General features: G+C 35.5%; 1 long non-coding RNA gene across 2 annotated transcripts in view; it reads left to right on the top strand.

The window, feature by feature from the left end:
- The first annotated feature begins 2,558 nt into the window (after positions 1 to 2,558).
- The window catches only part of LOC122237039, a 112,571-nt gene continuing 87,540 nt past the window's right edge, over positions 2,559 to 27,589 (top strand). For both annotated transcript variants that reach the window (XR_006215235.1, XR_006215236.1), the window contains exons 1-2: positions 2,559 to 2,796; positions 9,987 to 10,067. This is a non-coding gene — a long non-coding RNA (uncharacterized LOC122237039). The remainder of the gene's footprint in view (positions 2,797 to 9,986; positions 10,068 to 27,589) is intronic.

Below are 27,589 nucleotides of genomic sequence, written 5' to 3'. Positions count from 1 at the left end.
TGAAACTTGGAACATGAAGAGTGAGGAGGAGGAGTAAAAAGGGTAAATGTATTGGTAAATAGAAGACTTTTCTTCTCCTCCCGAGTTTTTAAAATTATGCTTGACAGTTAAGAACAATAATCATAAAGCTGTCTCATGTGGTTCTCAATGTAGGTAGACAACCATGTTTTAAAAAACATAGTAAAGGGAGGTGGTTAAGTGACCTAAACTCTAAGATCTAAGCTACATCTTACTCGAGGCGCAAAATACTCAAACTTCTAGGTGCTTTCCTTTTGTTGTCATCACTCACCATGTTTGTTCCCTATAGGCTTTTTTTTTTTTTTTTTTAGCAAAGTTTCTTTACTCACTGGTCAATATTTCTTAATTGTCTTTAATTGATTCTAAAGTTTATTTTTATGGGAAGATTTCTTATAAAGCCACCATTAACCTGAGTACTGCTTCTTTTTTCTTTATATGCATATTATTTCTACAGAAAAGTAAACAAACATTATTTTGGTGATTCAGAAATCTGAATTACTTTGATAAAATTTAAGCATATATCCATTTCTTAAATTTCAGGATTTTTTTTATAGTACTCTTTAAACTAGAAGTCATCTTTCTTCTATAGTAATTGTATAATGGATTAAATCCAATCCTTCTAAAATTAATTGAGAATCACTACTTTAGAGATTTAAATTGAAAAATATGTTCTAACTTTCTAAAAAAAAGGTGTTGGCAACTAATGTGTATGTGCATCTCCCCTTAAAACTGCTTTCTTGATATTTGCATATTTTTCCTAGAGGAGAAGTAGCTGTGAAGAAACCGCAAATTCTCCATATAAGCTAAGGAAGGTTCTGGTTTGGAAATGGCTCAGTATTATTCTGTTAAGAGAACACTTTCATAGTACATATCAGCAAATTATAGAATTCAATAACAACCTGATAACCACAATAGTGGGAAAAGACACCCAAAGACTTGGATTAGAATTAGAATGTCTAGATGAACATAAAAACCATCTGTAAATTAGAGATATATTTGGGGCAAGTGAATCAAATATGCTATTGCTAAAGATAAAGTAATTACAGTTCATATCCTACCAAAACAAAATTGATTTAATTCAAAATTAGAAAAGAAAAACATAATAGTTTTGAGCAAACAAACCATTAAAACTTAAATAACACATGCGTGTAATTATTTTAAGTCTTTGGTAGCCATGCCCAAAGAACTCCTGAATTTCATTTTAGTTGTTAAGTGTGAGAATTCACACAGGTAAGGAAATTGCCAATTACCAACTGTCTGATTCACTTTCTGTAAAAGAGAAACCTTTGTATATTATGCAAACCCAATCATAGAGCAGTTTCCTAATAAATCCACAGTGGGCAAGTAAAAACATAACTGAATCAATAAATACATGAATAAAAGTCCCGAAGCCTTCAATTCAACGGAGCAGAGCACCCTTGCAAGACAGAAACTCAGTATCCATGTTCTTTTACTATTACTAAAATAAACATGTTACTTTTACTTTTACTATTTTCTTTATGAAAACAAGCCAATAAAAGAAAAAGAAATGTATTTAATTTTTATTAAAACAAAAAACAAATGCACACCAAACAAAAAGAACAAAACCACCAAGAAGCCACCCTGTGATATGAAGCAGTTTAGCAAAACATAGTTAATAATAACTTTTATTTATTTACTTTCCACAGGGTAGCTGGTCAAATAAGCAATTAATTAAACTCAACTGGTTTATACTCCATTAAAACATTCCACTAATTTAAAAGTAACACCTATAAGTTGTGGATTATACATTTGAATTTGCTTTGTGCTTTTTTAGTCATTTTTCCCCATTTGGAGTATGCAGCTGGATTATATCTGAAGACCATTTCCCTAATACTTAAATGTTTGTATTTACTTTGTATATATTTTTGCAAATATGAGTTTTAGTGATCACAGAATAAAGGTTTACACAAAAAATAAAAATATCCTTGTTGGGCATTCATGATATTTAAAACTGACACTTTCAGAAAATTTCTGTGAATATCCTTTATATAAGTGTTTCAGAATTTTTGCCAAGTGTATACACCTGTGTCACCATCACCCAAATGAAGAAACACATGCTGCCAGTATCACAAGTAACCACTGTTCTCCCTTATTACTACATCCTTCTTTGTCAATAGGAAGCACTGTTCCAATTTCTGCCACCACAGAATAATTTTGCCTATTTTTGTATTTATTTAAATGGAATTACTTTGTGTCTAGATCCTTGGGTTCGATCCTATGTTTGGGATTCAGCCATACTGTCGTCGCCTATAGCAACAATTTTGGTTCTGCTGCTTGTAAAGTGTTACATATACAACATAGGAGCATACTTACTATCGGAGGAGGTCGTGGAGAGGACCCGACCGCCGGCTGACCCTGTGAATCAGACTCTGGCAGAGGGAGGCTCCTCACCTCCTGCCCTGTCCTCGGACTGTACCCTTCCTGCTACCGTTCCCACCCCGGAGCCGTTTCACAGACCAAGCCTTAAAATAGTAATGTGTTGTTGAGACCGACCACCTGGACCCCCGGCTGACCGGAAGCTGGACCCCGGCAACTTAGAGGTTCCTCATTCTCTTCCCTCAGCTTGGAAAGTACGTTCCGCCCTCGGTTCCCACCGCCGGAGCCGTTTTTAAGAACACAGGCGTGAGGGAGCAATGTGACTTTGAGACTATCTGCACTACTTAAGCCCGTCTTAAGGCCTTTAGATAAACTTCTGGGATGCTGGTGGGTGAATGCGGAGCCCTCCTCGACTTGCGGCCACCCAAGACACGCCCCACTGTAAGTTCCTTTCCTTAGGAAGCCCACCACCTCCCCGTCTGGAGGGGCCTGCTTCCTTCTTCAGCTTGTCCTCGCCCTCTGTGTACACAGCCAGTTTTGAATTTTACCCGGGAAGCTCCTGGGACTGTGAAACATCCCATACATATATAATGTATTTTTCTATTTTGTTAGCGTACGTTTTGGTTGTTTAGGAACAGAATTGCTTGGCCGTAAGACCAAAGCATACTAGGCTTTAATATAAATTGCCAAAGGATTTTGCAAAGTGGTGAAATCAATTTATATTGCCACCCACAGTGCTTATTTTGTTTGGGTCATTTCCTTGCCAGTACTTTGTGTTATCTTTTTCTTTGTTTGAGTTTTATTTATTTTTTAAAGTTTATTTATTTATTTTGAGAGAGAGAGGAGAGAGAGAGCACTAGCAGGGGAGGGGCAGAGAGAGAGAGAGAGAGGATCCCAAGCAAGCTTTGCCCTATCAGCGGGGAGCCAGTCATGGGGCTCAATTCACTGAAAGGCAAGATCAAGACCTGAGCCTAAACCAAGAGTCTTAACCGAGCATCCAGGCGCCCCTGTATTTTATTTAAATCATAGCCATTATATTGCATGTATAGTGTTATATCATGGTGGTTTTAATTTAAAATTCCTTGTGATTTGATGTTGAACATTTTTAATGTATATATTTAATATGGAATATGTTATTTAACATATTTGAATATGTGATTTTGTAAAATGACTGTCCCAGTCTTTGCATATTTTCGTACTGGATTTTTTAATTTTTTAATTTATTGAAGTTTTAAATATAACATGCTTATGAATGCCTTGTCAGATACATATATTGTCCATATCTTCTTGCAATCTCTCTTACCCTTTCATTCATTCAATGTTATCTTCATTTTAATGAAGTCCAAAGCACCATTGAAAAAAAAAACTATATTTTGAAAGAACTGTAGAGTGAAGAGAGCTGGCAGATGCCAGATGATACAGATTAATGTCAGTAATAAGGCATATTAGCATCAGGTACCCCTAATGTGACTCACTGAATGGGAAACATCCTCTGGTGTTTTTGAGAAAAATGTATTATACAAGTTCATTAGGAGAAAACATCAAATGAACTCAAATTGAGGGGCATTATGCAAAGTAATTTATCAATATTCTTCCAAAGTGTCAAAATCATGAAAGAAAAAGAAAGTGAAAAGCTGTTTAGGCTCACTTCATGATATAATTAGTACTTTTCCATTTGTATTTAATAACTATTTTGGAGGAGATATTTTAAGATAATACAAACATGCTGTGCTTTCACTCATCATTTTAGCATCTGTTACTAGATCTTGCCTGTAATAATTGTTATCGTGATCGTCTAAGGAGATTTTCTATTTCCCTGATTTCTTCTACATTTGTCATTTATTTGTGATTACTTCCATTTGAGACTCTGATTAAAAATTATATGTCCTTCTTAAGCTCATGAATAGATTGCCCTTTGTTATCCTCAATAAACTCGATTGTCTGATCTTTCATATTTAGACTACCAGCGAAATGTTTACCTTTTTTGTATGGTGTGAGGTATGAGTCAGAATCATTTCTTTTTCCATATGGAAATTCAATGACCCGAGACTATTTATTCGGAAGCATTTCCCCCTTATATGGCAGTGCCAACTTTGTCATAAATTCAGTATAAATGTATGTGCAGGCTTATTTCTGTTCTCTGTGTTCTATTTATATATTGGTATTGAGGTTTTTCACATCTTTCATTATATTTATTGTTTGCTCTGTAATGATTTTTGATGCTATTGAAAATGGTATCACTGTTATGATTTTGCATTCTAATTATTTGTTGCTGGTATGCAGTGACAAATTTTTATTTTTATTTTATTTTTATTTTTTTCATGGTGTGCTTTCTTTTTTTTAAATTTTTTTAAATTTTTTTTTATTTTTTCAATATATGAAATTTATTGTCAAATTGGTTTCCATACAACACCCAGTGCTCATCCCAAAAGGTGCCCTCCTCAATAGCCACCACCCATCCCCCATCAACCCTCAGTTTGTTCTCAGTTTTTAAGAGTCTCTTATGCTTTGGCTCTCTCCCACTCTAACTGCAGTAACAAATTTTTAAACTATACTGACCTTAAATCTAGCAATCTTCCTAATTCAATTTTAATAGGTTTCCTGCAGATTCTTCTACATTTTCTTCTTTTGTTTCCTTTATATAATTATTATACATTTTATTTTTTCTTTCAGTATGGTTGTGTTAGAAATTCTAGTAATATATGACTAGAACTAGTGATATGAAATTTTCTTCATTCCAATTTTGAGAGGAAAGTTTTCGTTCACTGCTAAGTATGTTGTTTGCTGCAAAGATTTGGTTTTTGTAATTATATAACTTCTACAGCTTAAGTAATATGTCTTCTTTCCTTATTTGCTAAGAGTTTTTTTCCATAAATGAGCATTAAATTGTATAAAATCTGATTAGTCTTCATACATTGAAGTGTACCTTTTTTTCCCTTTTTTGAGAATTTGGAAAATTACATTGATTTTTAAAAATAGCTTATTTATTTTTGAGAGAGAGAAAGAGAGAGAGAGAGAGAGAGAGAGAGAAAACAAGCGGGGGAGGGGTAGGGAGATGAGGGGACAGAGGATCTGAAGTGGAGTCTGCACTGAGAGTAGTGAGCCCAATGCAGGGCTCAAACCCATTAATCATGAGATCATGACCTGAGCTGAAGTCAGACGCTTAACCGACTGAGCCACCCAAGCACCCCTACATTGATATTTTTTTAAATTTAAATCACTTTTATACTCTGGGATTAAATTTAATTTTGTTATCATGTATGCAATGCTTTATTATATTTTTTTAGTTGCTAACTTTTGTTACATATTTTGCATCTATTTTCATGAGTAAGATTGCTTATATAGTTTTTTTTTTTTCTTTTGGTGTTCTTTAAAGCTTTTGATAGCATACTTACATCATGTAGTTGGGAAATGTTTCCTATTTTTTCCACTCTCTAAAAAATATGTATAAAATTGGTATTATTTCATCCTTAAATGTTCAGAAAGATTCACCCGTTAAGCACATTTGATGTAAAGATTTTTCTTGTGGAAAATGTTTAGTTATAGATTTAATTTTTTAAGTTAAATATAAGACTAATGAGATTGTCTATTTCATTTTGAATCAATTGGGATAAGTTTAACTGTAATGCCCCTAAAGTCCATCGTGGTCTTGTTTCTGTCATTATTAATATCAATGTTACATATTCTTTATTTTAAATTAGACTTTATAGGGCTCAACATATTAGTCTTTCCTTAAAAAATGTTTGATTATTATATATGTGATTTCTACTGCAGTGTTTCATTGTTTTTTATTCTTTTCTTTTGAAAAGTCAGGTGTCATCCTTATTGTTGCACAATTGAGGATACTATCTTTTTTTTCCTATAGCTTCACTAAGATTTTCTTTGTCCTATGTTTTTTAGTAGTGTTTCTATGATGTGCTTTGTGAGTTTTTAAAACTTATTTGTACTAGTTGGAGCTTATATTTGATGTCTTTCATCAACTTCAAGAAAATCTTAGCCTTTTTCCTTTCAAATATGGCTCTGTTCAATTCTCTTTTCTCCTCCTGAGTCTCCAATTTTATATAAGAACATAATTATATATAAAAGTGAAATGTGTATAATTTTATATGTAAAACTAATATATGTATAACATATATACATACCACTTGTGCTCTCTTGTTTCACTTTGCTTTCATCTATATTTTTCCTCATGCTTTAATTAGGATGTATCCTACAACATTATTTTTCAATTTGCTGAAACTTTTCTCAACAATGTCCAGTTGGCTGATGAACACATGTGTTGAGTTCTTAAACTCAGTATTGTATTTTTTATTTACTTATTAAAAACGTTTTTAGTGTTTTATTTATTTTTGAGAGAGAGAGAGAGAAAGAGAGAGACAGAGCGAGTGAGAGCGTGAGTGGAGGAGGTGCAGAGAGAGAAGGAGAATGCAAAGTAGGCTCCAAGCTCTAAGCTGTCAGCGCAGAGCCCAAGGCGGGGCTCAAAATCATGACCTGAGCCGCAGTCAGACGCTTAACTGACTAAGCCACCCAGGTGCCCCTTTAATTAAATTTTTTTTCATGTTTTATTTATTTTGCATTTTTTTCTTCCTAGAATTTCTTATTTCTTATCTTATTCAAAATTAGTTCTAGTTCTTTAGTGAAATGTTCAATCTCATCATCTATTTTCTAGAATTTAGAAACCATTTCATTCCAAAGCAATCCAGGGTATTAATGTATACAACTGACCATTATTACTCCGGTTGTCCATTGATATACTAGTAAATCATGCATAGCCATCACTCTGATTATGTGATTAAGCAATGCATTACTGTCGGTCATTTCCTAGGGGTAAACACATTTTGTACTTGACCTTTTGAGTAATTATAAAGTTTTAAAGAGAGGTGAAATGATTTAATGGGTTACTAAGTATATGAAAGTTGGGGTTCACCTACTTATTTTCTACTTTATGAAATCATGATTTGTTAAAATGGAGATAGAACTAGTGAAAAAATATTATAGTAGTAATAGCTATAAATTGCTTTTATGGGTTTTGTATCTTACTCAAGTGATTAAAGCATGTTAATTTCAGATTTTGTAGTTCTCCAAGTCATTTGGAACTGAGTGTATTATTGAGTGGAAATAAATATGACTTAGTCATTAAAATTAGACCAGCAGCATTGACCTCAGACCTAACAGAGAAATAAAATTATGTATGATTTTAGTGAAACCAGTCACAGATCTATTGTTCATTAAAAAAAATCTGCTTCTTTTCCCTGCTGCTACAAATGGTAGGGTTGAGCAGTTTGACTATAATTCATTTAGAAGAAGACAGAACTTTTTATTACATGATTAGAAACAAGAAGCACAGTCCTAGGAGATATGAAAGTGACTTTAAATTCATGCTGAAATAACTGATACCATTCCCATCTTCTCAATGCAGAGTGCTAACCACTCTATTATCATAAGACCCAATTCAAAAGCAGGTTTGAATCTAAGTTATGTTACTGAGGAGAGTTTCATAGACTTCTCTTCATAATTTTTCTCTGGTAGTTTCTCTACTTTAGTCTTAAATTCATTTTAGGGGTGCTTGGGTGGCTCAGTCAGTTAAGCTTTTGATTTTGGCTCAGGTCATGATCTCACAGTTTGTGAGATCGAGCCCTGCATCAGGCTGTGCATTGTCAGCACAAAGCCTACTTGGGACTTTCTCCCTCCCTCTCTCTCTGCCCCTCTCCCACATGTGCTTTCTCTCTCTCAAAATAAGTAAACTTAAGAAGAATCAGTTTAGATGTGTGTGCTCTGTTCTTGTGAAACAATATAAAGAAAATTAAAAATTGCTGTCTGAATGTTAGCTAAACACACAGGCAGTTTGAGATGAAGAAAATATTAGTCTTGACCTGGCTATATCAATTGTATTTATGTATTTATCAGAGCTTGGCTTTAACCAGAAAACAGTTACATATCCTCTGTCCCTGTTGTTTGTACATATTTGTCTTAATGTTTAAGCAGCTATGATCATCTTTTTTTCTAGTATATTCTGTTTTCCTGTGCTATTCTTGCTGTTTATCTACATAAGTCTGCTGCATTTCCAGTTTGTCAAATAAGATTACCCAGTTAGTTGGGGTGCCTAGGTGGCTCAGTCGGTTGGGCATCCGACTTCAGCTCAGGTCATGATCTCACAGTCTGTGAGTTTGAGCCCCACATTGGGCTCTGTGCTGACAGCTCAGAGCCTGGAGCCTGCTTCAGATTCTGTGTCTCCCTCTCTCTCTGCCCCTCACCTGCTCATGCTCTGTTGCTCTCTGTCTCAAAAATAAATTTAAAAAAAACATTAAAAAAAAAAAAAGATTACCCAGTTAGCTTGGAAGGACATACTCCAACAGCTAGGACTCTTTTAGTCATCAGTATGGAAGTTGGTTGATTTTCAGGAATCCATCTGATGATCCTTGTTAATGATAAAATAAATGTAGGTGAGATGAATAATGTATATTTCATCATTTCATAGAAAATGTGACTATATTAAGTTGATGTAATTCTTTCAAATCTCATTTATTTGGTGCCCCCTAAATGCTTTTTACATATTTCAATACTTATGTGACATTTTCCTTAGGTTATTTCATAGGAAAAAATGAAGAGAAAATAGAATTTAAAAGCATTTTCTCATCTGTTTGAAAGATAACTTTAGCACATTATCAGGGAACTTTAAGGGTTTGGCTTTTTTTTTTCTCTGAGAGAAATAAAAGAAAGATGTGGGCTGGAGGAAAAACAACTTTATCTTTTTTCATATTCTATTAGTAAAAAATACAAATCTTCCTTGTTACCATGTACTCCAAAACACCAATTTTAAGTGTCAGTTCTCTACTTGGACACACACATTTTTGGTAATTTTTCACATAGTATTCAATATATTTGCCATATTTTGGCTACTTAATTATTCCTTTCTTCCACCTGAAATAGATATTTATTCTTTCTCAGTTTATTAAATGTCTAGTTTCTGCTTAGGTTATGATCTCCTGGTTCAGGAGTTTGATCCCCACATGAGGCTCTCTGCTGTTAGCACAGATCCTGCTTCAGATCCTCTGTCTCCCCTTCCATGTCCTTCCACTGCTTGCTCTCTCTCTCTCTCAAAAATAAACATTTAAAAAATATAGTGCAAGATGTCCATATTTATATTTCTGTATATAGTGCAATACTGTAGCCTCTTTTCCAGTAACTCATTTTTGTTTATTGAATGGGTGTAAATGTAAATATATAATTTGAAATTGAAAAATGAAATATGTAATTTGAAATTGGTTGCGTGGTGGATGCTGTGATGCTCCATGCAAACCACCCTTTGGAAATGGAATACTATATTTTTCAAGCTCCTGGACTCTTTAGCAGCAGCAAACCCTCATCTGTCAGATACCTACAAGACTTGAGTTGAAGAGAGTTGCCTTATCCATGGTCAAGTCTACTTCCTGGGTAGCCAGCATCCAGAGAGGAGGGAGTATAAAGACCTGGCCGCATTTATCCAACTCAAGAAAATGTTGAAGGGATTTTCCTGCTTCACATCTCCTATTGGGCAGGATTGGCTAAGGAGGATTTCACTGAGGGCGCATTGCAGCTTAATTTCTCCCATGGCCTAATTTTGCTTCCTTCTGTACGCTTCCCTTCCACAGGGGTTGATCCCAGAACATTCTTTAATAAGCCTCCTGCTGGCTAATTTCTCTCTGAGTCGGCTTCCTGGGGAGCCCATCACGGTAAGTTGCCATTAACAGAATAAATACTAAGAACATTTCCAAATCTGTGTCTGAGATACAACTCAGGTCATTAATTCAACAACACCTATTTAGTAAGAATACACCGCCTTTCATAAATGTAAGCTTTCCCTGTGTCTTTGTAGAATGGTTTCGTTAGTTGATTTGATGGAGCTTGTTTTCTGATGTAAGTTAACAATGCAATTACTGGAGTTTATTCCTTCAGAATGTGAATTCTAGGATGCTGCAAATTGTTGAATATATCTCTACTCCTTATACTGACAAACGGGGACGTTGTCCTGGCCCCTTTTAACTACCATATTGCTAACAACACAGTGATTAATGAAAACTGAGAACAGATAATGGTGATGGTGGGAAAAAGAGTTCAGTGACATCCCACTGCCCATCCGCATGCAATTTCTCCTTTATATCTTCTCTTTGTCTTTCCTATTTTAAGTTGTAAGCATACACAGAGGGGAAAAAAAGATTATTAGCCTAAATTCTATTTAGATTATGGTTTTGCTTAGATATTAATGATTATTGCATTCAATTTAACTGAAAATTGAAGGGTTTCACCTACTGAAATATGCAATAGAAAGGGGAAAGCTGCTTGGGAGAAAAAACACAGGTTATAATTTTTATTTCTGCTATCTTCTGACACTTTTAGTGGCTTATGCCAACTGAATGGTTTTACAAAGTAAAACTAAACAAATAAAAGTGAATGGGGATATATAGAGAAATACTTAAGTAGCCCTGTCAACAACAGACTGACAAAGTAATATAAATATTTGTCATGTTCTATAAGTATGTGGCACTCAATCAAAAGCCATTTAAACCTTGAAAGGACTAGAAACATAATATAATTGAATGGAAGTATTTCGATTTTACCTGTTTTCTTAGAATTTATTGTGTTGTATTTTTTTATTGCTTTTTTTCCAGATGTGGATTTTTAACTTCTAAATTCACATTTAAGTATTAGCTTTTAAATGTTTCGTCAGAATTTGTGCCACTGGCATATACACAAAAAGGTTTAATAGTGTTTAGATTTCTGTCCTGACTCATATAATTTACACTGGAAGCTTCTTGGTAAATCACTACTCTTTCATACCCTCATAAATAAATAGAAATTTGTCTACAATTTACTGACTGAAGTTAAATTATGTCTTTTAAGTATATATGCAATAATCTTAGAAAACTAACACTCATATGAAATGCACAGGCAGACTGGTATCATCAAAGCTTCAGGTCTGTGGTACCATTTGTTAAGTTCTTTAAAAGTTTTAATGAAATGTGTTTATTCAAAATCAAAAAGGTAAACTCAGAAAATGCTGAGATTTTGTTGAGACAAAAGTAGTCTTATTTGAAGATTGATATTTTAGCAGGCCAGGTTGTGATAGTCCTATTTAATTTTATTTCTTTTTTTAATGGATGAAGTTTCAGGACACATCTCAGAAAGAATTGTCTTGATAACTGCTACCAGATGATTAGACCAACATTATGCGATTGGGCCAAATTATTTCAGGCACATATGACTGAGAAATGGAAAATATCCCATTTAATATGCTTACACAATTTATTTAAAAACATCATCTATTTAGGGGCACCCAGGTGTCTCAGTTGGTTGAGCATCTGACTCTTGATTTCATCTTAGCTTAGGTCATGATTCCAGGGTTGTGGGATCGAGCCCCACATTGGGCTCTGTGCTGAGTGTGGAGCCTGCTTAAGATTCTCCCTCTCTCTCTCTCTCCCTTCCTCCCTCCCTCTGCCCCTTCCCCCCACTCGCTTACTCTCTTTTTTTGAAATAAAATTAAATAAATAAATAAATAAATAAGTAAATAAATAAGAAAAACATCATGTATTTATTGATTAGGCCAATGACAGGCCACTATAAGACCCTTAGCCAGATTTGTATTCTAGCAGTCAGTTTATTTTCAAATACAAGTGTTTAGCTTCTCTAAAGCAAATAAGTGAGGGAAAGAAAAAGGCTTCTAGGACATTTCTCAGTGTGGTTTGTGTGGAATATCTGTATCAATGCTTCTGCTTCTGTGTAGCTGCTAAAAATGTTGGCTATATAATATGCTGTGGTTTATTTTATTTTTTTTTAATGTTTATTTATTTTTGAGACAGAGAGAGATAGAGCATGAACGGGGGAGTGTCAGAGAGAGGGAGACACAGAATCTGAAATAGGCTCCAGGCTCTGAGCTGTCAGCACAGAGCCCGACACGGGGCTCAAATTCACCGACCGCGAGATGATGACCTGAGCCGAAGTCGGCCACTTAACCGACTGAGCCACCCAGGCGCCCCTGCTGTGGTTTCTAAATACCAACATGTAGCCTCCAAATGTAGTAGGAATAGTGGATGGGCAGAGAGTGCTGGGCATGGTGCCCCAGTGCCCAAATACTCATCACTGATGCCCCTATAGGGTGCAGATGATGATACCTTTCCCAATCCTAACATACAGGAAGCTACAACACCTGGAACAGGATAATTGGATGCTTTTTAATCCTATTTGTAACCATCAGATATTTGCAGTTTATCTGGTTTAGGTAGATTCTTAATAAGTTTTGCATTGAATGAATGGAATTCATTCTAGTCTCTGCTGGCCACTGACTCACTTAACAAGATACTTCTTCATTTCTCTGCACTTCATTTTCCTCATTTCTAGACTGAGATTGATAACAATACTTTTCCTTAGCGGTTTTTCTAAGGTGAGGTAAGATGATATATGAACTCCCTCTGGAAATGAACAACCTCCAAACAATTGTAAGAGTGAAAGATTAGAAATGTGTATGTATAAGTCTTCTTTTCTCATAAGTTCAGATATTAATATTTTAGAAATAAAAAGCAGTGCCAACTTTTTCATTGACATAGTATTAATCAATAAAGTAGGTAGTCTTGGAGAAATATTTTTATGGGACTCAATCTCCTTTTTTTTAAGTGTAGCTTATGAATACTAAATATTTTAACATCTTTTTCTCATGAAAAAAGGCATGTAAGCTGTGAAGTGGTCAGATGTCCTTGTACATTTTGAATCTTGCTTGCATATCCACATTCAACTGCATTTATTTATGTGGTATTCATTCAAAGACTGTCAAATTCTAACCTCTTCACTGAGCTCAAAACTTACAGATATAATTTCCTACTTGAATTCTCACTAGAGTATCTTGTATAAATCCCAAACTAATGATGAAAACAAATATGCATATATATAAGTAAATAATAAATTATAATATTTTAATTTTGGTGTTCCTCCCTCATATACAAATGCCTTTACCTCCCTCATTCTATTTACTGAGTAGTATTCTACTCTATGGAGGTGCCAGAGTTTGTTTTTCCATTTACCAGATAAAGGTCATTGGAGTTGCTTCTAGTTTTTAGTATTTATTGAAAAAAATACTGTAAGCATTTGCATGAACATTTTGTGTGAACAATAGCCACCCTTCCTCAAAGAAAAGAAAAGAAACAAAGGTGTTGAATGTCTTTTCTGGAGAGAGATTTGGAAAAGTTCATCAGTACCATGTACTGCACTGTCTGAATTTGGACCATGTGGTAACTTTTTATTTAAAAACAAAAAAACAAACAACCAAAAACTTATTCAATGGCCAATAACTTAGGTCAATACATGCCCTATGAAGTCTTTGTCTTCCTCTCCAATCTGATCACATTTCTCCCCTTATTTTCCATTCTCATCCCTCTATCTGTTCTTTAAATGTTAAAAAGACTTTTCAGACAAGGTTTTCATTCTTTGGAAATATATTCTCCACTTCTCCTTCTTCCCTTTAACGTGGCTCATTCTTAGACCCTTTCACATCTTGGCTTAGATATTACTACTCATAGCTAACTTTCCTTCCTTGACTCTTCAGGCCAGGTTAAGGTCTTTGGTCACATTGTCTTGGCAGCTGTAGCATTTCCTTTGCAACAGTGATGTGCTATTTAGGATACTTCCTGTTGTAAGTGGGAAAACCATCTCAATAAGAAAAAAAGATACTTTAGTGTCTCCTGTAATAGGCAAGTTCAAGTTTAGGGCCTAATTCGGGTATGGCTGCATTGAGAAACAAGTTTCCAGTATGACTCCCTTGAGTTTTGTTGTCTTTCTTGGATTTCACAGAGAAATCTCTAGCAGTCATCCTTCCAACTTCAAATCTAGTGGTAATAGAGAATACCTTTCTTCACGTGTGAACTAGTCTCCTTATGACTCATTCAGTCTAGTTATGCCATATTCTCACTTCAAAAGTAATTAGTGAAATTGGGGGGGATGCAATGCTTTTGGAAGGCCCATCATTGTTTGCATGAAGGTTCCCCAGCTCTTATTGGAACTGTCTCATGACAATGGACAGAAATTCCATCATTTGAGTTTGGCACATGGGTGTTTTTATAGCTGCTCTAGGGAGAGTAAGAGTAGGCTTAGAATGCAAATATTGTTTAGAGAATGTCCTCACTAAGTTTAGTAGAAAATTTTCAATAATTGTGGTAGGAAAATGGTTGAAAAAAACAAATATAAAAATATGAATGCTTTATATCTTGGCAAGTATTTTTGAAGAATGAATCCATAATGGTAAATTGAAGGAAGCATATTGAGCCTACACCAGGGCTCCTATGTACCCACAAAGTCTGGAACACTAAAGGAAAACTTTTATTAAAAATAAAATCAGGGGCGCCTGGGTGGCTCAGTCGGTTAAGCATCTGACTCTTGATTTCAGCTCAGGTCATGATCTCATGGTTTGTGAGTTGAGCTCCATGTTAGGCTCTGCACTGTTAGGGTAGAGCCTGCTTGAGATTCCCTCTCTTCCTGTCTCTTTACTCCTTCCCTGCTGTCTCCCTCTCAAAATACATAAGTAAACTTTAAAAAGAAAATCAAAATTTACATAACATATTCATTCCAGTGTGACTGAGTACACTCTTTTTTCTTTTAATGTTTATTTATTTATTTTGAGAAAGAGAGCTTTGAATGGTCAGAGAGAGAGGGAGAGAAAGGGAGATTTCCAAGTAGGCTCTGCACTATCAGCACAGTGCCCGATGCGGGGCTTGAACTCACGAACTGTAAGATCATGACCTGAGCCAAAACCAAGAGTTCGTCGCTTAACCAATTGAGACACTGGCACCCCTAACTGAATACATTCTTAATGCAGTTCAGTTATTCATTCCATTGTAAATAGCAAGTAGAAAAATCAGTATTTCCAGAAAAAAAATGACAAAGTCCAATGGTTGAATTCTTGAGAAAGTGATTTATAGATGTCCACCACAAAATTCAGTCTTGAGAAGTAAGAAGACTCTTAGAAAAGCTTTCCCTTCAAACCTTTATGTACTTTATTAAATTCAAAATTGGTGACTGAAATGATGGTTTCACAGAAATTCTATGATAACTTTCAAAGAATTAAGTAAAAGCTCAACAATACATATAATTCTTACAAGCTGTATTTGTTACCTATCAATATCACAATTACAGATTAATAAAAGATAGTTTTCTTATGACTGCTAATTATGTACACATCATTGCCTGAGTAGCTACATGAAGACAACTGGCTTTGAGGAAGCATATTGAAGTGTTTCACATACCAAAACATATAGGAATTTATGAATTGGTCTGATAATGGTCTCAAAGAAATTTCAGTCTGGTTCCCTTATCCCTATCTTACTTAAAGTGGGTATATGATTTCCACTGTATGCTTGGGTACTTTAATGAGAAAAGTCAAGATGCCCAAAGAATTTGGTATGTCTTAAGCCATCACTGGCTTAAGTGTTGCACACTTTGCACAAATTCCTAGTCTCCTTCATACATGTTCACTTCTCACATACCAGCAACTCAACTGTGCAACAATTTATTAAGCCAGTTGACTTTGATTTAAGCAAAAAGGAGACTATCCTGAATGGGCATGATAACCAATAAACCAGGTAAAATCTTTAAAATGACTTCACAGAAGTCAAAAAGATTAGAGACATTCTCCTGATGTCTTAAAGGGAAGCAAAAAAGGAAGGCAAGGAAGGCAATGTCAGACAGCCTGTAGATGCTGAATGCCTCAGTCCTATAGACACAGGGAACTAAATTCTCCCCAAAACTAGTGAGCTTAAAATAAACTCTGAGACTTAGATGAGACACTCTAATTTCAGCCTGTTTAGACCCAGGGTAGAGGATCCAGCTAATCTGTACCCAGATAGTTGAACCGTGGAAACTGTGAGCTAATGATAAATATTGCTTTAAACCAGTAAGTTTGTGGTACTTTGTTAGGCAGCAGTAGAAAACTAATACAAGGGATTATATGAAAACCATGCTGAGCCAAATTTTATGTGTATGTCCAGATAAAATTATTTTAATACAAATAATACCCAAACCCATTGATTTTAATTGGAAAAGCAAGTAAAAAGAAAGAAATTGTCCCATATATAATAAGAAAGTCCCAATATTGACTGCATTTCCTAAAAATATTAGGATTCAATTAGCCACTGCAGTATTTGTAAAGTTGTTATTTCAGGAAGAGAAATTGCTTTGTTATGCAATATCAACATCGTAAGATAGTTCCTACTGCTTTTCCAGAGTCAAATATATGTTAAGAACTGATTTGCAGCTGTTATAAAGAAGGGAATTTACAAGCTTTTAGCTATTTTGCTATTACTTTATTGTTTAGGATATCATGGGGAAAAGGATATAAAATGGGAGTATTTTCATTCTGTTTATGATCCCCTTCTTATATGGAGAGAGAAGTCATCAGTGTGTCTGTTCTTATAGTTAAATCTTACAGGCTTTACTGAAAATCGAAGAGCAATAAAAGCAGATGGTAGTTTTACTTGAGAAATGTTTATCTTAGCTCCACTTCTCAGGTTGTGTAGACATATATGGACATAAAATAACCTAGGGCAGTACTGACTTGTCTCACTTCATTTAAATGGTGGCACTCCTGGGAAAAAAGATGGTTGTGTATACTCTCAACATCATGATTTGCACCCATTTATTTAATTCCCATTCTGGTCAAATTTTTATTTAAATATCAAATAAGTATAAGTCTTCAGGAAACATTTGTATCATCACTAGAGGACAGTAAAATCAGCGTCCACAGAAGAAAAGAAAATCCTTCAGGGTATAATAGCACAGAAAAAAGTGAGGGATAGAGGGAAAGGTTGATTTTATTCTTAACTTGTTAAAAAGAATAAACATTACAAGGTATATGCAGATGGAATTTCCAAAATTTTATTATTTTAATGTAATCTTATGATTCTCCCCAAATTTTTATTATCAGTGAACCTAAGACTACAGAGATGATATTGCATAGGCTGGTCAGGCTGGTGAAAATCTCAATGCTGAGAATACTTTTAAGAAATAAAATGAAAGCCTGCTTGTGGAAATACAATTACCCTTGCTTGAGACAAATTTCTTTCTTTCTTTTTTTAGTTTATTTATTTATTTTGAGAGAGAGAGAGAGAGAACACATGCACACACATGAGCAAGGGAAGGGCAGAGAGAGAATCCCAAGAAGGAATCTGTGCTGTCAGCACGGAGCCTGTTGTGGGGCTGGAAACCACCAACCATGAGATCATGACCTGACAAATGATGCTTAAATGCCTGAGCCACCCAGGTGCCTGAGACAGATTTCTAAATAAAGTGGCCTCACCATAACACGGTTATGGTGCGGGCATGGTGCCTGCTACAGAAGCGAATTAAGTCCTGGATACATTCAGGTTATCCCAACATAGAAAAATAATTAAAACAAAAAATAATATGTAAATAAAACATTAACAAATATATTCCAGCAGCCTAGTAGAAGATTAATTGAAAATGACCAGTTAAAGTATGGTCTCAGAATGCATGAATATTTATTTCCAAAGTACAGGTTTTCAACACAATATATTTCACCAGTGGCAAAATAGAAGCTAGTAAAACTGAGATACCTACCCATAGCAGTTGTTACACTTTGTTTAAAGTCTTCACCTACAAAATAAATCAGGTATTGAGGAGAAATCTAACTGAACATATTGCCAGGGCTCTGAATTTTTGCCTTAGCTTTGGCATGGTAACCAAGTGGACAATGAAAATACACATGAAAAGTTCATTTTGGATGTTCATGTGAAAAATGTTAAGCTTTGGTGTAATTGTTTCAATTCCCTTAGAAAGATAAACACATAGTATCTGATTATGAGTCTTTAAAAAGACTTTTATGGAAAGCCTTGGTCCATACGATCCTGGTCTTTCTGACAAATCTCATAACATGTACTCCCATGGAAGAGTTGGCATCTCCCAGAAGGCATCTAGGTCCTTGAGAAGCATGGCTTATATAATTTTTTTAATGTTTATTTTATTTTCTAGAGAGAGAGAGTTAGAGAGTGGGGGAAGGGCCGAGAGAGGGTGACAGAGGATCTCAAGTAGGCTCTGTGCTGACAGCCAAAAGCTCAATGTGGGGCTGAAACTCATGAACTGTGAGATCCTGACCAGAGCCGAAGTCAGATGCTTAACTGACTGAGCCACCCAGACAACCCTGACCTATTTCATTTTTAATTAAAAACAGCAAAACTATGCTGTCATGAACACTGTCATGAAAAGAAGGGAGCAGGGATATGATTAATGCCAGAGGCAATCAACAAATGTCCACCAAAAAATTATATTGGAGTTCTTACTTAATTTGATTTGCTGCAAATCTAGAGTATACTTTCTTTACCTTGGTAATATTGACAAAAAATTCATCAATCACATTTTACAAGAAATCCTATTTTAATAACATAAAATGTATATTGAAAAAAGGTGAGGAAAATAAATGAACTATTCAACTCAAGAATTTAAAATTAAAAAACATTCTAAGCCAGCTAAGGAAAACTAATGGGAAGGGAAAGGTTACATTGAGACAAAACTTAGATAGCTTTAATAAGAACAGTGCAATACCAAATTGACTCAACTACCAAAATTGAATAAAATTTATGAAAATAACTGGAAATTTTAAAATTATCAAACAATTTTGAATAAAAAGAGATAGCCAACACAGTTTTACAGGTTGGATCATTCAAACATTCAAATAGTAGATAATTTCAAAATTATGTTTCCATTTTGAAAGAGAAAACATGATTGTAGATATAAAATCCTACAACCAAACACAACTCCAAAATCTAGTGTCACAGTACCCAAAATTTATTGGCACTTGGTGTATAGGCACCTCTCTCCGTGGGTATTGGTTTCAGATGGTGGTGGCTGGGACATCTGTGTTTCATTTCCATTATGATCAGCCTCCATCAGTCAGGGAATGTAAGCAGTGTCTTCCTATGAAGACTAAGTCACTTGTGGATAAAATACTGTGTTTTCAGTTTCTGTTCTCCTCCCCTTCTTCTCCAACTTGTGTCTGCAAGGTTTTGAGGAGGGATCTTAGAGAAATCTTGTGACCTTGAATCCACAAAGGAAGACTGGAGGTATTTGTATTAACCAGGTGTCCTCTGCAGACTTGCTGGACTCTGCTCTGGAATGTCTAATCTAGACTCCTCCTGGACTGGTCACTCCTGGAGGGAGACATAATAATATCTGGCTTAGGGGGAGCATGATGTGCTCTGGCAGCCCCTGGTGGCGTCCCTAATTCTGGCCATTTACCTGTGTACTCAAAGTCTCCGCACCTCACACATACCCTTCTTTTTAAGCTCACGACTCTTCTGGTCCATGGGCTTTCTCAACACTTCTCTGCCATCTTTCTGGTTACTTGGACAATTCTGGGTTCCTTTCTCATGATTGCCAGTGCATGGGAATGCAGACTGGCTTCTGACTTCCCCGTCTAGCTGCTTTTTACCGATGCTGCTGCATCGTTAACCTGGACCTTTGTGAAAAGTAAGGTCTGTGGCGCCTCCTCTAGAGGCCTGGAAGGGTGCCAGTAACCCTCAATGCTCTCAAGTTCCCCTAGATAGCTAATTATTTCTACCTCTGCCCCCATGTTTATTCTTCTGGGCAAGTTTAGAATGCAACTTATGTGCATCTGACTCTCTAATCTACCTAAATCTCCCTTCTTGAACTGTCTAGTGGAACCAGAAGTCTTAGGCTTTCCCCAAATCCTCTCAGTTTGGAGGAGGACCCACCTGATGCAATATTCCCCACTTATGTAATATTCTATGCTCATATAATCCAGAGATCTCACTTTTTATGCTTAAAGATATAATAATGGATTTCAGAAAATCCTTTTTCTCTGGACTGCTCTCTGCTTTCACAAATATGGTCTTGCTAAAGAGGTCATGCAAGTCAGCTTTATGATTCAAAGCTGATCAATGGCCTCTTTCTTTTAGGAAATAAGTAAAGATTTCAGAACATATAGATTTTCTGTGAAGATTAAATGATAAAAAGCAGGCCAAGTCCTCAGCATAGTGCTCATCATATAGTGATCATTCAGTGCATGTTGGCTGCTATGATTGTTGTGGTAATTCCCCTGTCATCAAGGGGAAATTCCCAATCGTTTCTTAAAAATGAATTTCTCTGCTCAGAGAATGCCTCTGAGCATTGTTTTGGATATGGGCTTCCTCAGCAAGGCTTTGCACAAACTTTTCTCTCATACCTTCCCTTTTTTCTTCTTTGTAAAATCTCTCTGGATTCCAGTGAATCTCTGTGCATGTTTCCTCTGCACACTCCCCATGGGGACTGACTCTCCTTTCATACCTTCCCTGCATTTCCCCCCTGTGCTGATCTTTCCTGTATATTCTCTGCATAGTCTCACTGCATATTCCTCCCGCGTATTTTCCCTCCTGTCCAGCATTCTCCTAAACTGAACCAACAGAAGCAGTTAAATCCCTCCGTACTCTTTTGGATTTTTTTTTCTCCTTCACTTGGTTTCAGCTCCACCTACAAGAGTTAAACCTTACTTCTAATATATGTTTCTAATTCTTTACCTCCTTTTGTGATCCTAGTATGCTTTCTGCTACATTTAAAGCTAAAAACATTTTTTTGGCTTAAGTTATCACATGGTCCCTCCATCTGCTTTCTCAGTGGTTTCCGTTACCAATGTGATTCTCCCACACAAAGAATTCTAGGTGACAGATTTCTTCTAATGTTCTTTGCCTTTGCATTTGAAACTATTCCCCTTGGAGATGGCAAAAACTGGGAGGCACATGACCAACCTGAAGTCAAGCACCATAGGTTACCACTGAATCTTTTCTTTTGCATTTTATTTTTTTTTTTTTAATTTTTTTTTCAACGTTTTTTATTTATTTTTGGGACAGAGAGAGACAGAGCATGAACGGGGGAGGGGCAGAGAGAGAGGGAGACACAGAATCGGAAACAGGCTCCAGGCTCCGAGCCATCAGCCCAGAGCCTGACGCGGGGCTCGAACTCACGGACCGGACCGCGAGATCGTGACCTGGCTGAAGTCGGACGCTTAACCGACTGCGCCACCCAGGCGCCCCATCTTTTGCATTTTAGACAATTCCAATAGGCTTACTTTCAGAAGTCATTGTTGATTAAAGTCACAAACAATGAAAAATGAAAATAATATTTTCTTCAAAAAGATCCAGGGAATCCAAATGAATCATTCCTATCAAATGAACCTACTCACCAGTGTGAGGGTGGGTACCTTTAGCACAAAACTGAAATAACGATCATCAGGAGAGAGTTGCCTATTATGAGATGAGATTTTCCTCATGTAGGAAATAAGTGTTCATCATGATGATGATTTTGCTGAAGGACACTGGCTACTTTGCTTCTAATACAGAAGTGGCAGTACTTCTCAGGTGTATACAGCGTGTGTACCTGAGGTAAGTGAAAACATAGGAAAAACAAGGTATATTGTCTCAGAGCATCAGTATGTTCTATGGTAAGTAATTTGAAATACCTTTTAAAAATTGATCAAACAAACCACATTATCATAAATTGAATAAAAATTAGACCATAAGGCAAAATACAAACAACTAAAGGGATTTTTTTTCTTCCTTTTGGGAGACATTGGACTCCACTCTAACATCACTCAGAGGCTTGTATTCTCTTGCCCATCCTGCAAATTAAAGTGTTAAGTTTATGTGGCTGAGAATTTTTAGGAGTCAATGGATTTAAGCATATTAATAAGATAGAATTCAGAGACCTGATGCTGGATTTGTCTCCCATTAGTTAAAAGAAGGCTTAATATTTAGTAGATTTAGAGTAAATACACTTCATCAGCCAGAGAAAATTTAAACATCTTTTCTCTACTAGTTATTTGACATTATTTCTTTAAGTGGACTACTTCTGCAAAGGCCATATGTTTATTAAATAGATTTTATATAATTTTCAATACTAAACTAATAACTTGATATTGCCATTCAATTCTGGGAGAATGTTTGTCTTTGGTCAGCAATAGCCATCAGGTGCACAAGGTTATATAGCTTACCACACAAAAAGAATGTTGCCTTTCCTATTAAGTACAATCTAGTTAAGATATTTGAAATTATACATGGCTTATTTGGAATTTCAAAGGATGAGAAAAGGTTCCTAGATGATAACATCAAAGACCTTCCCTGGTGTCCTTTTATAGGTTGCCATGGTAATTTGCGGCAGGGCCCTAAACATAGAGGAATAGACCATATTTCTCATCTATCTTCTTAAAGAGATGCAAGTGAGACAATGTGTGGCTTCCATGTCATAGTTACTGTCTGATCAATAGAATCCTTATAAATTCTGAGGATCGATTATACTATCTTCTTTTATAATATTCAAGACCCTAAGGCTTATGATTAGTATGGCTGGGAGTAGGCAATGGGTCAAGTTGTTGCTTATAATTTGCTGTAATATGGCATGACTAGACAAAAATATAATTGGAATAAAATTTGACTGATGAAAAATAAATCTGTGGATATTAATAACATTAGATTTTGCTGTGGCTTAAAAATGTGTATATGGTATCTGGTCCCAGTGAGTTTGGAAATTATTAGGGAAGAAATGGCTTCAGCTAATGAAGTTGTTGGTGGTAGACAGGGTTCAAGAAATTCAAGTTAGATTTATGAGGAGTCAAGAAACTTCTAATTCTGTATTCTCTGACACTGTCACATATGCTCTTGATGCAAATATCTTAGTCTTGGTGAGGTGGGGAAACAGAGCATGAATGTTGGGAAGGTATAGTATGATAAAGTACATACTTGGGTTTGTCTCTGGTTCTCTGTGTAGAGCTGCAAAAACACCAGGAATTTCCTGAGTGAAAAGTTTCCTTCTAATGCCAATGTGGTGACTCATGCTAGGTTCCTGAATAGTTTTTGGATGGGAGCTAGTTATCAGAAAGATCAAGCATGTGATTAGAATTGAGACTTTCAGCTTCCAGACCTCTGGGAGAGGGAGGAGACTAGAGATTTAGTTTATTCATGTGATTGATGATTTAATCAGCATTGACTACATAATGAAGCTTCGGTAAGAACTCTGGACACTGAAACGGATTGGAGCTTCCTAGTTTGTGAACATATTCATCTGGTTGATAAAGCCTGATTTGCCAAGGGGGTGACAGGTCCTAAATCCACAGGCAAATGCTACAGAAGCTCTGCGTTTGGAATGCTCTCAGATCTTGCCTTATGTATGCTATTTATTGTAAAACTATAATCTTAAGTACAGTACTTTCAGTGAGTTCTGTGAGTTGTTCTAGTTAATTATTAAGCTATGAGGATAGTAAGAACATTGAAATTTGTAGCTAGCTAGTCAGACACTAATTCCAGGTGGGTAGTTAGCATTGGAATTGTATTTTAGCATCCCCATTTGATGTTATATCAGTTGGAAACAGAATAGAAGAGAAGGGGTCCTGGTACTTTGATAAATGTCTTTTGAGTAAGGATACACAGAGATTATGTATTTGAATATAAATAAATATTTTCTACCCTTATTTTCTGGCAAAGCCACTTCCCAGTATAGTTAAGAAGGATATTTTAGAAGTCTTTCTCAATGCAAGGTAAGGACAACCTAGTAACTGATGTTTTCCTGAAAGCTGACAAATAAAGTCTACAGTAAAGGAGGCTGTGTTGCTGGGATGGAATTTGAAAGGGATCACTTGTGAATAGAAATAAAGCCTGAAAGATTAAATAAGACTTTTACTCTGAGATCAGTGAGACACCACCGTGTGACTTGAACAGGAAGCAAACATTTTTTAAAGGATTCCTTCAGGTGCTGTGTTGAAGCTAGGAAAAGAGGGAAGTGACAGCAGTGAGTATCAGTGACCAGTGAAGAAGCTGTTGCAATAATCTGGGTGGGAGATGACTGGACCAGGGGGTGGCCGTTGCTAAAGTTGCCAAAGGAAAAGGAAAAGGTCAAATGTCATACACAAGATTTTAAGTGAATTGTTCATGTAACTGGAACCGATCATAAACTATGCAAATTACTATAGGAAAACATATAGACACACACATGAAAATCCCCATGCATTTGTAAGAGAATGCAACCTCATGTTTTAAAACACAAAGGACACAGTATTTGGAAAGAAAATGTTAGTTAATAGAATTAGACCAAACCTATTTCTCATTAATCGATGTAAACAGGACACATTGAAGATTAAAAGAAATTTAATCACCAAGTTCTAACAGAGTCCAACATTGAGTTTATTAGAAAAGATATAAAATGAAAATGATGCAGAAATGTCACTCAGATTCTTATAGTATATAAAAAAAATGTATATCAGACAGCTGCTAACAAAAGGATAAAGGAATCTGTTATTATCAATATCCGGTATTTTGAAATCAAGTTAAAAAGGTTCAATAAGGGGAAAAGATCAGCATTAAATTATAGGGAGTAAATATACAGTGAGGTTATAACCATTATATATGTATTTATATATCAAATAACACAGGAAGGAAGAAAGCAAGAGAGTGAGGGAAGAAGAGAAGGAGGAGGAATGAGGGAAATAAGAGAGGGAGGGAGGAAGGGCAGGGCGAAACATATACATATAAAAGTTATGCAAAGTACAAATACAGGATGAGCAAAGAGAATTGTCATAAAACACAACAGACATAAAGAAATTAATCTCGGGGTGCCTGGGTGGCTCAGTCAGTTAAGTGTCAGACTTCAGCTCAGGTCATGATCTTGTGGTTCGTGAGTTCAAGCCCTGTGTTGTGCTCTGTGCTGACAGCTCAGAGCCTGGAGCCTGTTTCAGATTCTGTGTCTCCCTCTCTCTCTGCCCCTCCCCTGCTCATGCTCTGTCTCTGTCTCTCTCTCTGAAGAATAAACATTAACAAAAAAAGAGAAATTAATCTCACGTCTTCCAGCTCTTCCTAATGAAATATCCCACATAATAATAAAATAGGGAATGTGATCATGTCATTTACACATTTGAACAAATGGACATATGAAAGTCTTTGCTTTCTTTTTGAGAAATAACACATACACTCTATAATCCTTCTGTCTTCACAAATGATTACTCAATTAATTTGAATAATTTTTAATTCAATTAGCCTTTAATTATAACTTTTTAAAATTATTGATTTAATAATAACTTTCTTTGAATAATATTAGATATTGATACCAACAGTGAGAAAGAGACAGAAGGAAAGAAAACTGAAAATTAAATATCTCTCATAAATGACTCCTGAATAAAAGGAAAAATAAGAAAGGGCCACTGTAAATCTCTAGACTATAATGTTAGGGAAAACAGAACATATCAAAATTAATCTATGACTAAAATGATGCTGGGAATAATTAATAGTCTTAAATGCTCGCACAAATAAGCACATCATGATCAATCTCAAAAATTATTATACTAATTCTCAGTTTTTACAATCAGCTCTAGTGAAAAAAAAATGGGGACAGAGTTCTTGACAATATTTCCAAAGTTGGTATCTGCCTTTATTTCTTTTAATTATTATTCTGTATTATGGGGCTGCATTATGTATTATTCTGTACATATGGGGCTTTGGTTTGAGATGCTCCAAGCTTTACACTTTCTATTTTTCTACCGTTGCCCCAGGGAAGTTGCCCTATCTTTCTTCCTCCTCCTTTCCTTCTTTTCTTACAGATGGTAGAAGGGTGGGTTTTGTGTAGCTTCTTGGACACTTAGGTACTGTGAACTGCAGAATTCTCAAAGCCCAGCATAGGTCAGTGGGATAGCTAGAACTGGCTAAGAGGTAGAAAAGAGAGCTTTTATGATAAAAAAAAATAAAGCTTATTTGGGAAATCATTAATTAGTTAGGATATAGAGATTTAAAGTTACGGGGTCTTATTGTAAGTCATAAGCAGCCCTAATATGTAAAAACATTTAATAACCTCATCTGGGAATTAAATTTTGAATCTTCTCTCCTCTGAGTTCAGCTAGTTATAATAGCTACATTGATGAATAATGAACATTCTGTCCTCTTTTCTTGCCAGAATTACTTTTTGTGTATGTGTGTAGAGATTTTGAAATATGTTTGTATGAGACCAAGTAGGAGCCCCTATGTGTGTGGTTATGGATGAAGAAAGGTGAAGAATAAATATTTTTTTTCCTATCTAGGATATAAAATTTAGGTAGTTATGGATTTTTGATATATGCTAGTGAGCATTAAGACATATGTGCTTGGTTTATTGGGGCTATAAAGGAATAAGACCAGGTCACAGAAAAGAGAATTACAAGCCTCTCACTTTGTCCCATTTCTTATGAGGATGACTTGAAACATGTTTTAATATAGAAGCCATAGCATCTTTGAGCAAATGACTCTCTTGGTATCAAGCATTAACCGGGTCATTGACTGACTCAGAATGTATGAACAATGCCAAGCAATCAATATAATCTCCCACATGTCTGTAACTGAGGATTCTGTGTTTTCCTGATATCCTGGAATCCTTTCCACCACAGCAAGATGAAAATTGGATATATTGCATTCTTCGTCTCATTCTCAAAGTGTTCTTTGATGAATATCTATTTCCAAGTGTATTATATGTTGTTTTGTAAGTAGAGATGCATATGTGGACATGATATCTTGATACATAATTCTGACTATGCTTTGGTGCCATTAACAAAAGGCAGGTGAATGAGAGCTAAGCACAGATTTGAGAGCTTGCCTCCGCATAGGCCAACGTATGTTCTTCCTATGTAAATCTCCATAAGACAATGTGATTTTGCTTCTGAGCATTCTTTAATAACAGAATGCTGTTAGGGTTTATTGGGAATAAGAACAAATACTTGAGATACTTATATTTGGGTCATTATTTATTGTACATTTTGCTGGAGAGTTTTTTTTTCCCTTTAAATAAATACATAAATTTTTACCTGTATATTTCTATCTGGATTTTTTTGTTGTTGAGATTAGAAAAATCTAGTTGCCTATATATTATAAAAATATTCTAAATATTTAAACAAGGACAAACTGGTCTATTTGAGAGGAAAATAAATACCAGCTAATTTCCAATGCAAAATTTCCCTAAAGGTGAATAAGAGAAAGACTAACACCCAAAGAGTAAACTAGTCAAAGCGTGTATGGTCAGAAGTATTTTTCCAGATGCCATCTCAAAGTATGTTTCAGTTTTTAATACACTATTCTATTGAATAATTGTAAAATTATCCACCAACAGAGCATGGTTAAATGAGTGTCGGGCATGACTAAACGAGTATCTAAAAATGTAATGTTATGGAGTTAATAAGTCAAGGATTTAGATCTCTTGTTCTCTC

This window comes from Panthera tigris, chromosome A3 (genome assembly GCF_018350195.1).
Source record: "Panthera tigris isolate Pti1 chromosome A3, P.tigris_Pti1_mat1.1, whole genome shotgun sequence".
Lineage (NCBI taxonomy): Eukaryota > Metazoa > Chordata > Mammalia > Carnivora > Felidae > Panthera > Panthera tigris.
This window is presented reverse-complemented; position numbering and strand designations above follow the sequence as displayed.